The sequence below is a fragment of the Copidosoma floridanum genome, unplaced genomic scaffold, assembly GCF_036245765.1.
Source record: "Copidosoma floridanum isolate Cflo_tuat_1 unplaced genomic scaffold, Cflo_Japanese_pri ptg000016l, whole genome shotgun sequence".
Classification (NCBI taxonomy): domain Eukaryota; kingdom Metazoa; phylum Arthropoda; class Insecta; order Hymenoptera; family Encyrtidae; genus Copidosoma; species Copidosoma floridanum.
In genome coordinates this window covers 8,557,675-8,571,827 of record NW_028321893.1, presented here as the reverse complement: position 1 = coordinate 8,571,827, position 14,153 = coordinate 8,557,675, and the positions used below count along the sequence as shown (strand labels likewise).

At 30.2% G+C, this 14,153-nt stretch overlaps 1 protein-coding gene across 6 annotated transcripts in view; it reads right to left on the bottom strand.

Moving 5' to 3' along the window:
• Vang (Strabismus domain-containing protein Vang) overlaps positions 1–14,153 on the bottom strand; it is a 242,921-nt gene that overhangs the window by 148,285 nt on the left and 80,483 nt on the right. For 4 of the 6 annotated variants that reach the window (XM_089592372.1, XM_089592371.1, XM_089592374.1 and 1 more), the window contains one exon: positions 13,851–14,139. The exons of the other annotated variants lie outside the window; for them this stretch is intronic. The gene's annotated coding sequence lies outside the window, so the exon portion shown is untranslated. The remainder of the gene's footprint in view (positions 1–13,850; positions 14,140–14,153) is intronic. 6 annotated transcript variants of the gene reach the window in all.

Sequence of the window (14,153 nt, the reverse complement as noted above, 5' to 3'; positions counted from 1 at the left end):
CTGTTGCTTCCTGCGCGAGCGACCTGCTTGGGCACAATTTGTTGAAAGCGCACTGGACGGAGCTGCCACATATTTACAAAACTTGGACAAAAGACGAAAGATTTTAGTAGATAATTAAATGATTGTACCTCATAATCAATTTCTATCAATGAAATGTGAATGTTGTATTAACGTTAAATGTATTGCATTAATCTAAAGCGTAAATTATATTAATGACTGCATTAATAAAGAGACCAACAGAGCATACACGAAAACTCAAAAATTAAAATACCAAGACGAAGAAATATTTGATGAAATTAACAGTTATGTTGATGCTAGATATAAAGGTCCGATAAAAGCAGCTTGAAGACTGCAAGAATTTTCATTTCATGATAAAAGTCATATAGTTGTTAATTTGGCTGTTTACCTTGAAAACAAACTAAAACTTGTTTTTGAAAAAAACAATATTGACAGTGTTATAAAAAACTAGGATACACAGTTCACTGCTTGGTTTAAACTAAATAAACACGATGACTTTGCAAAATCCATACAGTATGTAAACATTCCAGATTACAACATTTTTAAAAATAAATCAAAAAGTAGAGAAAGAAGAAGAAAATTTTCAAATATTTTTCTAATAATAAAGATTTCCCTATTCAAAACACTCCTAAAGCCACTCCAGGCCCAAAGCATTTTTCTGTTCTAGGGCCTAAAGTAATTAATTGGGCGCAAACTGTGCCCACGGGCACAAAATTTCACTTTGCGTCTTTGGTAAGAAAATATTATACGCGACTTGGACACCAATATAGAACAATCACGGTTTTCGTGTGCTAATGTTTGTACTTTGTGCCTTAGTGACGTTATGTACCATTATATAAAACGTAAATTTATTATTTTATTTCTAAAAATAAAAAAATTCTGTCAATTGCATGGACTGTCATAGCATTGATTTTTCTCCTAAAAGAAATGACGAGTCATAGAACTTCCAGACTTCCTTTAGATCTTATTAACATAAAGACTGCCTTCTTACAATTCGAGTCAGATGTGAAACATCAAATAATACTTTATTGAACTCGGTGGTACTTGATTGTCTGTGATGGAAAAGTATTTCACCTTTAATAATCTTTATTTAATATTTTTAATTTAATAAATCGGCCTTTTTTTGTACAACAACACATTATAGTAATAGAAAAAAAATTTTTTTTTAATGTATTCATTATAATCGCATGCAACAGTTAATTAAAGCTGTAGAATCTTCTGATCTATTTTATATTATAGTAATAATTCTACCGAAAACGGCATATTTCATGTTCCCGTCAAATACAACGTCGTTTAAGGACGTGTTAATCTAGAAATTTTTAAAATTATTTAAAGGATGTTGACTGCTGAAGGTACAACTGAATTCAGATTATAAAAAAAAAAAAAATGATGGATTGATTTATATTTTTTCTCTTATAAAAATTTATTAACTATCTTCGGTTACATCATCTTCTATTTCCGTAATTGTAAGAGTCGACGAATGTGTCGTCGATGGTATAAGGCTGACTATTGGCCGGTGATAACTGAAATAAGCCACAAATATGTTAGATACAACGTTGTTTAGGTATCTAACAAATACTGCGTCTATTGTAGTTCCATATCTTGTTGTTGCATCAGTGAAGTTGTCGTTCATTTCAAGGTTGAATTCTTCTCGAAGAAAGTTTTTTAAGGGTATTCAGTCATTCTGAGCGGAATTCACATTAAAATCTCCTGCTAGTACTATGGGTAAGTGATGCAAATTTGCATTCAAAATTTCTGAACCCCCCACCCACCCACAATTCTCTCAGACCCACTCTATATTAAGTATCATTATTTTATACTTAATTTAAAAGATAATTCATTTTACCTGTTCTTCCACACCACCAAATAGGCAAATGGTTGGTTGTGGAGGGACAAGAAAATGGTGTGGGGGAGCCTTGCTAGGGTTGTAGGAGACAGGGGAATTTCAGCAAACAATTAAAAATGTCAAATAAACTGTAAAAACGGTCTTATTTTAGCTTATATGCCAGGGGCTGTAGGGGTTGTGGGGGTTTATGTAGAATGCCCTACACAAATAACTATATGATACAGAGAAATATGGCCTCCTTATAATATCTATCTGAATTTTTTCAATATTTTCTAAAAAATCGACTGCTTTTTTAACTGTAGATTTTTCCAAAAATTGACGTTTCACCTAAACTTCTTTTCTCACAAGATAGTGTTATTTTAAACGGATATGAAACGGACACTTTAAAAAGAGAATGTAACTTCTTTTTTAAAACATTACTTGATTCACACTGCTTAAACAACGTAATTGATATAATAACGTACGATCAGATGAAGCAGTGATATTTGAAGAATTGACCGTAGTCACTATTACAAGAAAAGAGTTTGTTTATACATTAATTACTACCTTGATCACAACAATTATAGAAAAGATATTCTATTCCTGCTATGATTAAAACAATCTTCTTAAAATTTCTTGATCGTTTCAGCACAAAAAAGCAGAGTTCTTGCTGTTATTTACACAAAACGCTGACTTATCCGATTTGTATATTTAATTTACAAGACATTTCTTTGTCGTATACGTTAACCTTCAGCTGCAGAAAATTTTTGCTTTTTGATTCCTCATTTACATACAAAGATGAGGATGGTAAAAGATGATAATGAAAGAATTATTATTTTTGCTCCTGTAGAGAATCTAGTAAATTTTTTCATACGTAATGTTTTGTTTGTTGACGGGATATGCTTTGTGCTCGGGCTTTGGTTCCTGGTAGTCAAGTGGAAGACTAGTTTTTATTATGACGCTAATAATTACCCAGAGAATTAAATGCTGTCATAAATTATTTTCAAACGAGGTACACACGTCGATTCAGAGCAAGAAGGCAAACTACTCATTGACCTGGACCTACAATGACTCGTTACTCACCGAGGTATTGACCTTCTGGTGGAACATGTACGATTATATATTAGAAGGATTCGCGCGCACAAACAATTTGTCAGAATGATGGCACAAAAAGTTTCATGTATTGATTGTCCAACAGTATCAGAGCCTGTACTTCCACCTGTATGTATTTGGAAAAAAAAGACAAGGTGACACAAAAATTATCTTGCATCGATTGCAGGTGGGCCAACGTATGCGGAAGGGGTAGGACAAAAAGAGAGAGAGAAAAAAGGAAAAAATGCTTAGTATTTGCTTTGGGCTGCAATCTGAAATATCGCTACATTCAGGGGAATTATATTGATACTAACTAACAAGTATACACAGCCTCTCATGAACAAAGATCTGTTACAAGCGTTTATTTCAACAGTAATGTATCTTTAACGACTGACGTAATTTCCTTGGATGTAGACTATACTTCCGAGCTGAAAAATACTTATTAAACAGTGCATTAGTAAAAATAATTTTTTTTTCTTACTCATTGTATGCATTTCAAACGAGAAACTTACTTTATTTTTTATGAAATTGTGAAAAAACTTTTTTGCTATTAACAGGGTACTTGAAACTAAAAAACTCATATTTGTTGTTACATTTACTTTATTGTTGAAATAGACGCTTGTCAAAAATCATTGTCTGTAAAAGTCTGTGTATTCTTGTTAGTTAGTATCGACATCTTTTCCCATGCAGGTGGCGTTGTTTCAGATGGCTGCTATAAGCAAATAGCTGAAAGAAATTACATACGTTTACATGGAAACGAAATACTTGCTAATTTAAAAAATGTTTGATGTAATATAATTTAAAATAAGATAAGTTATCCACACCTGTAAATAAGTATTCGTAATTTTAGAGTTAGGTAACGTTATGTGCGTGTACTTTCACGTGTCTTGTAGCAAGCACTGTGTGTATTAAGAGATAGTTATTTTCTTTTGTAATACACATATCGCTATGTACATAGAATGTAACCATAACACATGTTGCAGAAAAAACTATATACAATACCTGTTGAATAACACAGAGTTCTTAAATTTTATTTGATTGCAGTAATTTTTAGTTCTTTCTAAGTATAATATTGCATTTTCATCAAAAGAAAAATTTCAAGCTTGTAGTGGTTTTGATAGGATAAATATAATATTACGTAAAGTATGCACACAACCCACAAGAAAATAGATCAAACAATTTTTTTAGACATTATATTTGGAATTTCCCCATGTAGATGAAATTTTTACTACTAAAATTTTTAACTGATCAACAGTTGAAAACACTTTAATACTTCAAAAGACTACTACATGCTATGGGGACCAACCAGCTTTTATTTCTTTTAAGATTTTTCTAACATGTTCCTTCCTGTATCGTAACTTGTAAATTTAAAAAAAAGTCCATCAGGTGTTTTGAACTCCTTACCACATTAACAAGTACCAAGTAGCGTGAATATACTAAAAGGTAAGCTCGATAAATTGACAAAGCTTTGACAACAGCTTTATTACTTTAGATTCTCGTACTCGAATTTTCTAATAGTGAAAAAAAATTTTTTTAATAGTATGCTTCATGTTTTGGTTCAATTTAGCTTTTTTCATCCTACTTTTTAGCTTTACTCACAAATACGGATCAGAAAGTTGTTTAAGAATCAAAAATAGTTAAGTTCATCTCAAAATGCTCAAGTCAATATTTCTTTAGGCTCCACGTTGAGAAACAGCAATATTACATTTAAATATGTATAAAAATATGATTACTCGATTACAATCAACAACTCTGTATTTCATGAGTCTTAAACGTGATAACCTTGGGCATTAAGTTAACATTATTTATAATCGATTTTATTCGTAGCAATATAAAATTAAGTCAATGTTTATTAACAGTTAAAGTGATTTACACAGCTTTTACGTATATATGGACTTTTAAGGTGATAAATGTAAATCAAGTGTAGAAATTGTTTAATTTATTAATTGATACAAGTTACTACGTAAATATATTTAAAGATAATTAAAGTTTTTTAAATTAATAGTTAGAACCCTTTAACTTTCTAGCAAGTCCATCAAATTGATTAGTTAGTTAGCAATTTTATTTAAAAAAGTAGTATTGCCGCATTTTTGAACTATTTTATTTATTTATTCATTTATTCATTTATTCACCACCTCATAATAAATACATACAATTTATATTATATGATAATCATATTTAATCATAATAAGCCGCTCAACTATATTTTATAAGTATCACGTAAGATCAATCTTACACAAAAAAATCTAAAGAATTTCCAGCGAGGAAACATTTTACGTATCTATGTGCTGGTGTGGTGCTTAAAACTATTCTATGACAATAAGTACAGAATATACTTTAAAATAAAAATAATACATATGTACATTAAAATAAAATAAACAAAAGAAGAAAGAATAAAGAACGTGTAATTTAATTCTTTTAAGTTAAAATAAAATTGAAAATAATTACAACCATGTAATTTAGTTAATCATCTTCTGATAGTATACTGTAGTCGTTTAAAATTTATATAATCAGTCATGTCCATTTACTTCTACTAACGTAATTTAAATATGTTTACACCATTCTTTCAGCAAAAGCCTATTCTTTTTCTTTCTACATCTCATAGAGTCTTTAATTCTTTCGGTAACATAGGGTAAAGTACCTAGTTACCGCGGGCTAAAACGTGAATCTGGCGTAAAGCATAAATTTAAATTTATAAATCTTTAAAAAATGAATTATTTATCTTTTTGATCGATAGTAGATACCTTCAGGTACTTAAACAAATTTTTTTTATTGTTTTAAATACAACAGTAATTTTTAAAACGAATTCAGAATATGAAAGTCAGATGCATCAGTTACTTTCACCATTCTTTAATACTTTTTAGTTACTTTTCTGGAACTTTGGCGTGATGTGTGTTTATGACTGTTTTTGTGGTTAAGTCATCTGGAGTCACAAGCCCGCGGTAATTAAAAAATGGATCGATAGATGGATCCAGTAACCACTTTTCAATTAAAACAATGAACTGGTAATATTTTATCTAAATTTTGTATTTTTTCTTAAAAAACAATCATTTATTTAAAAAGAAAAAACGATACAATCACAATTTTTGTTTTTTATCGTAAAACGTAAGTTTTTCGCCGATTTAGTTCTCAATGCAGAAATCTACAATATTATTGCAGAATTTGTGGTTTTTTCAGCGGTCAGAGACAACTATTTAATTGAATAGATACTGTTAAATTAATCAAACAACTTTTTTTTCAAATCATCATTAAATATAGCAGTAGATAAAAAATATTTTTTTAACTCATTTTGAAACACATGATTATTTTATTTGTATATGTTACTGACGCCCCGCGGTGACAGGGTAGACCACGGTAACTAGGTACTTCACCCTATTGAACGCAATAAAGGCTACATATTTATAACTTCATTAACCACTATTTAACTTACATTGAGGTAGTTGAATGCTTTTATGTCTAGTCACACTATAATTATTCAAATATTTTACTTGTAAACAACTATATTCACATATAAGACAGTTAAATATGTAGGCCTGTTTTATTGTCAGAGGTTTTAATTTCGTTTTTACTTTATTCGAATTTTTGTTAAGTATGATTTTAAGTATTTTCATTAGAACAGATTGTAAGGGGCCCAAGACATTTTGATACGCAGAGTCCCAGGCCACAATACCATAACTAGCCACACTGTAAAATATAGCATAGTATAGACTTAATAATTGACTAGTTCTTAGTATATTTTCTAGTTTTTAGAAAACGTACAGTAAGTATTTTTTTCTTTTTATAATATTTTCAACGTGAGGTTCACAAGAAAATCTGCTGTCTAACTTTAAAACAAGATAACCGATCTCTTTTTCTCTACGGACTTTAGATCCATTTATAATAATAAGAAGGTCAGAGGATATTGAATTCTCATACTTTCCAAAAGTTACGATTGATATCTTACTTGTATTTGTTACAAATTTATTTACATGAAACCAATAAAACACTTTGTAATTTTTCTGTCATATTTTCAAGTAAGTTTAACTAAGAGTCCACGCTACAAAAAATTTCAGTATCATCTGCAAATGACATTATACCTTCTGTTTGAATAAGTAAGAAGTGTATGTAAATAAGGAATAATAAGGGACCTAATATTGTACCTTGAGGAACTCCACTATTAAGTTTTTGGTAGCTACTGCAAGTATCATTTATTGTAGTTCTTGAGCTTCTATTTGCAAAGTAATTCTAAAAGAGTTTTAATGTTTTTTACCTAATATCAACCCTCTCTAGCTTTCTTAACAGTATGTCATGATTTACACAATCAAAAGCCTTACGTACATCAATAAAAGCTATTGCAGGAGGCTTTGATACATCAAGGTGCTTATTCACATAGTTATTAAGCAATTCTAGAGCATCCATGCAACCCTTTTCCTTTTGAAATCCAAATTAATTTTTCATTATAAGTTTGTTCTCCGCAAGAAAATTATTAATTCTATTATAAATTACTCTTTCAAAAGTTTTTGCGAAATTCGAGATCAGTGATATTGGTCTATATAATTAATAGTCAGAAAATGAATATTAAAAATAAGAGATAAGTTACGAATCACACAAGAACAAGGAGAAAGATATCATTCTAAAATAGGGGTCGCTCGTAGTAGAGTGGATAGGGTACTGAGCCAGTGAGCAGAGGGTTGCAGGTTGAATTCTTTACGAAGTCGTTTGTTCTTATTTTTGGAGAATCAGGTGTCAGATACAGATCGAAATTTAAAAATTTTATTTCTTCACACATGCGGTCAGGTAGCACGGCGTGGCGTAGTAGTGTTGTCGAGAAAAATAAAAAATTGACTTTTTTTACACATTTTCTTGAAGTTATTTAATTCAAATCGTCAGCTTACAAAATTTTTATTTTTAATTTTATGTATGTATCTATTTAATATATGTATATATATATATGATAGAAAGTTTTTTCGTTAGAGTAGTTGGGGTCGGGACATGCAGAGCGCAGCGGGGCAAAGCATCACTCGTATATATATATATATATATATATATATATATATATATATATATATGTGTGTGTGTATATATATATACACACACTCCAATATTGTATAGTTAAATGCGCGGGGCACTCCACATAACCTCCCACTGCCCCTCCACTGCCCCCAAAATACCCATAACTGCCCCCCACAAAATAAGGTAAAATTTGTCTTATTTCTACGATATTTTGACACAATAAATATTGAGTCGGGCTCCCTCCACTACCCTCTACCCCCCACCACAGCCCCCATTGCCCATCCACTGTCCCCTACATGATTTTTCTTACCCACCACGATTTTTCTAATGTTTCAATGCACTCCGTTGTCGGGTTAGAATAGATAAAAAGGATGAGCAATAAACAAGCCTGTACTAAACATATATACTAAAAATAGTTTCAGTAACAATACAGGGGCACTCTCTGTAATGAGATTAATTACTAAGAATGTTTCTTGTTATGTGAAATATTAAGCGTTAAAAAATTCAAAATTTCAGCTATTTGTTTAGTAATTTAAGGGCAATAAGCTTGCTTACTTAAGTGTAAATCTTGCTCACATTTTGGAACTGCGGAGAAATTCAAAATTTATGCAAAAAAAACCTAACACTAAATTTTTGGAAATTCTTGTAAAAATGTTTATACAGGCGCACACTTTCAAGACGCGTGGAAGGAGTACACTGAGTTAATACCTACTAGATGAAGAGTGGAAATTTCAGCTATAGCTATAGCTGAGCGCATGTAGCGAAATAAGCAAGTAACGGGTGGAAGACTGCGACGCGTTTTTTTGGTTTCTCGCAATACTTTTCAAAATTCTCAAATCTTGATGCTGCTAGAGTGACTGACATTTCTACGTTGGATGGACTCGTTCCTGTTAACAGCCATCACGTTCCTATTTGTATCAGCTTAGCTATTAAAGTGTTGTTATCCAGTGTCAATGAGACTACATGCTTCGATTTTAATAATGCGGGATTTTCGGGTGCTGTCAAGATCCTCCAAATGTTGACTGGAATAATATTTTTCATAATTCAGTACTGGATCCAAACATCAAATGTTCTATTCTGTTATTCCTCACGTTCTTGAACGGTTTGTACCTAAACATAGATCCAGTACATGCCCTGTTTTGTTTTCGCCTGGTCTCAGGAATTTAATCATAAGGCAAAAATCCATGCACAAAGCATCATTTAAGTGTGGCCTTTAATGTGATTATATTGAATTTAAAAAGTTGAGAGCGTTACGTTGAAGACAACCACATATGTGTTACAGAAATTACATTGATAAAATACAAAATAGTGTTAGTAATCCAAATCACTTATTCTAGAAACATGTAAGCAATCTACGTAGAAGTAGTGTAGTTCCAGGCACTATTAGCCTTAATGGTGTGACTGCTTCGACCCCCTTTGACCAGGCTAACATGCTTTCAGATTTTTTTAGTTCAGTTTTGTCGAACTGAGAACACGTTAAAAAACCACAAATTATTAGGTTAAGTTGAGGGGGAGGAGCGTCTTCATGCTGTTGAGATGACTATTGCAAATGTCAAGACTACTATTAACAGATTAAAACAGGAAGCTAACTTAGGTTCTGACATTCGTCCCACCATCTTCTTGAAGAATTGTGTTTTCATAAAAACAGAGATGATAAGTCTATAGTATCAAACTACAGACCTAGTTGCATTCTGGGGACTGTCGCCAAATTGTTCGATAGTCCTGTTGCACTTAAATTGAGTTCTCATTAAGCAGATATCTTAGCTGATGAGCAGTATGGCTTTAGACAGGCAGATCCACGGTTACAAACCTAATGATCTATAGTGACTCAATCTTTAAAGCGTTGAGCCAGATGCCAGCATGACTTTATGTACTTTAATATTTCAGAAGCTTTTGATTCTATCGACCACAGTATTTTAATATCGAAGCTTTATCAGGTTTGTCTATGGGCTCATTGTTAACCTACCTGCGCTTCTATCTTCGTGACTGTACTCAGGCTAATAAACTAAGTAACTATTAGTCGAGTTTAGTTAATGTTGAATAAGGGGTATCGTAGGGTTCTTACTTGGAACCCTGCTACTTCGTTATATTAATGATTAAAAAAATTGTATTTTATCTAAATTATTGATGTTTTGCAAATGATTCAAAATTTCTTTAAATAGTCTAAAATAAAGCTGACTGCGCAGTCTAGCGTTGTTATGTTGTTTTTTATTACATTATATTTTATAAGGGACATCAGCTCATTGAATTCTTAAAAAAATAAATAAATAAACAAATAATTTGATTACTAAATCTATACTATGCAATTCAACTAACTTGTTTCAATCTCATATGATTTAACACTGTTTGGGAGTTAGGAAAAATACTTGTATGAAAAAAAAGGTTTGGCAGATGTTTATAAAAAAAATACTATTGTTTTTAATTAATACGTGCTGCACTGCTTTGAAACATCTATTAGTGAAAACTATTAAAGTGCTGAAAATTATGCATTGACTAGCATATCGAAAATTGAACGGGCCTGGCCAATATGAGAAAATGTTATAGTTATTTAAAGTTTGAATACAAGACTTATACTAATGTTGTTCAAAGCCAGAAAAAAAATACTATATATAAAACTGATTTGGAGCCATTAATTTTGTTTTTATTACAGAACCTTATGTTCTTTTAAGATACAATGTAATACTTTGTACACAATGTATCAGGGATAATAGTATTAAAAAAGAAATTGTTTAAGGTTTACCGTAAATAAATTAAAAAATTTTCCCTAGGCGTTAAAACAGCTTATATAATAGTAAAAATAACAAAAAAAATTCTCACCTCTATAGAGGAAATTCAAACCTTGTCATTAGTAACCAAATAAATGGTTGATTAACATGCTTCATCTTGGTTAATACGTTTGTCAACAATAAATCTAGTAACTGATTTTACAACTACTTTTTATCTACGGATTTTACTCAAAATTCAGACTTACTTTTCATTCTAAAAAAAATCTAATAATCACTAAAGGTGTAATAATTTGATTGTTATTGCTACGACAAAGTTGCGGATTACCTTTTCCTGTTTAACACTTTAATGTGGGTTTCGAATACCAGCAGGAAAAAATATATCACTATTTCATACAGTACTCAGTTAAGTTATATTAACTTCTAATCCATAAATTTATACATTAAATAACGTTTTTTCAAAACCTTGTTTTATTCCATAATAATGAGGAAAAATTCTACTTAACTTGTATCTGAGACTGCAAAAATGCATTCATTTAAGGACATAACAACATCTTCTAATGTTGTTTTTTGTAGTTAATTTTATTTAATTTATTGTTTATAATTTCAATGAGAATTTTTTTTTACATGGTCTAGTTAAAAAAAACGATATTGTTAAATATAGTTAAGAAATAGCATACTCGATTTACTTTGAATTTTTATAAATTCAAGTTTAATTGAAACAGTGAAATAAAGATATCAAGTATAATCATGTGATGTTTATTGAGTTCTATACAGTTTTAGAGCATAAGACTTTTTTTAACAATATAAATACCTTCAGCAAATAACGCTTCTCAATCATTGGTATCATTTATGGATTTTTTTGTCTTACGTTAATGAAAAGTATGCTAAAATGTAATAGTAATAAGATTGTTTGGTACTTCTCTTCAAAGTAAATAATCCATACGATCATTTAAAAATTTTAGAGGTACTTTTTTATTCAGATACATACATGTGAGTACTTAAAAGATGTTTAAGCGATGAAAGTTAAATGACATACATACAGCTAATTTATTGGAGACAGTTTATTACACATACATTATTATATTCTTGTTCGGAAGAAATGTTATTTCAGTCTTATTTAAAAAATTTCATTTTGATAAGTTTTCCTTGACAAAGCTGTTCTATGATATTTTGATTTTGTTTATAGTTTTATGAACCATGATACATTAAACAAGAAATTTTCAGTCTTTTATTAATAAACAAAATGCACATACATTATTATATTCTTGTTCGGAAGAAATGTTATTTCAGTCTTATTTAAAAAATTTCATTTTGATGAGTTTTCCTTGACAAAGCTGTTCTATGATATTTTGATTTTGTTTATAGTTTTATGAACCATCATACATTAAACAAGAAATTTTCAGTCTTTTATTAATAAACAAAATGCAACGTAAATTAGTAATGAAATAAGTTAGTTGGTTAGAAAAAAAAGATTTGTAAGTATGGCTGCCTTTTGCCCGATAAATTTTTGTATAAGAACAAAAGTCTAGCTGACACTGCTATACTTGTACTGTTAGCGTAAGCGTAAAAAGTTCCATATACTCGATAACTCTCCCATGTTAGTTAGTTATTTTATGCTGACTATTTAGTCAAAAGTATCGTATTATGGATAAAATTGACGCTTTTGTAGGACAATAATAATTTTAACGCACTAACATTCAATCTTTACTTCTAAAGGTAAAATCATTCGTTATTTGCGCTGCAGGAGAACTGTATAATTAAATGAACTCCACAACATTATTTCAAAAAATTTTGTTTAGCCGTTTTAACATTATCTGTATTAATAAGAATATGAAACCAACTCAATATGATACTTCTTTACCATTTTAATAATGTATTTATATGAAACCATGTTAACAGAATCACTATTAAATTTATAAAAAATATAATTACTCGAGTTATACATCATACAGAATAGCATTTGATGAAATTTCTATGTCCTTAAGTAAATGCTTTTTACAGTACGGTAACTGTTAGAAAAAAATTTTAGTCTTTTATTTATATCGAAAATTTTTTTTTAAATCCCTATTTCATGTATGAACTGATAGTTTAAGAATTTATTTACTATATACAAATACTATATGAATAGTTTGAATAGCTGCTTACACCTACGGCCATGAAGTAAAGAATGATACAGATTTCGTGTATTATGCCAAGCCCAGGGTTACAAATACAAAATCTCAGTATTTTTGACTTCCCCCTCTGCTGTGTATATAATCTTACACCTAACCACACATAATAATTTTACTTTTTTTTTAAGAAAAAGGTGATTTGCATATTTGTTGTAGCAGTTAAAATAAAATTATTATACGTTTAATAATCTATTTTTTTCAGAATTAAAATTACAAGATAAATTTCAGTAAAATCTGTGGGTGGTAAGTAGTTGTAAAATTAATTACTAGATTTACTGATGACTAACATATTAACAGACACAAAACAATGTTAAATGTACATTTATCAATTGCTTATTTACTATGAACTATGAAATGTTAAACATAAATTTTGATCAAAAGCTTATCAAAGGCGGTGAATGTTGTAATGAAACTTAATGAGAAAATAAATACTCGTTTAAATATACATTAAAGGTTGTAAATTTTTTCCCAATTATTGAATCTACACTGGTTAAGTGAGTAAGACACTTTATAGTTTTAATGGTGAGATATCTTGTAGGATATCTTTCACGATTGATGAGAAAAATTTTTCTTACGAGTATGCTGGTAACCTTTAATTTTTACTTTTACTAATTAGAATTGCTATGAACTGCAGGCCAAGCTCTGAAGGTTCTTTATGAATAAGTGAATATTTAGAATATTTGAAATCTAGGGTTCTATTTTACTGGATAGTAATTTTTTTTATATAGTTCATCATTTTATTTCAATTTATGTTATTTATATTTTGGTAACATTTATACATATTGTCAACCATTGTTTCAGAAACGTTATAATAAATATAAATTTTTTATATAGTTCTATTATACAATCTGTTACGCAAATTTTTTTTTTCTTTTCCATACTAATCAATGATTTTATATTCCTTGATAAGTAATTTGTAGGATAGTAAATATTATCAATACTAAAGTACTAGAATACTAAAACGTCTAAAAAATCATAAACACTCAGTTCACAAACGAAACTGGTGGATTTCTTACAAAGACTCACCAAGTTATTATCCTATGTAATGGCTAATACTATTAACTGTATACGAGAGTGGTCACGGTGGCACAACGGTAGAGTTGCAGCTCTGTCGACCTCCAAGGTTAAAAGCAGCATTTGGCGCAGTTAGTACTTGGATGAATAACCGTTCAAGTCTCGCCGTTTCGCCTGTGCTGTTGATTCTCAAGGGTCGATGAACTGTTTCTCTTACGCTTCGTCAACGTGATCATATGATTACAGTGGTCCGGGTGTTCATACGTGTAAGTAACTGGTCACAACTCAGTTGTACGGATGGCTGAAAAATACCAT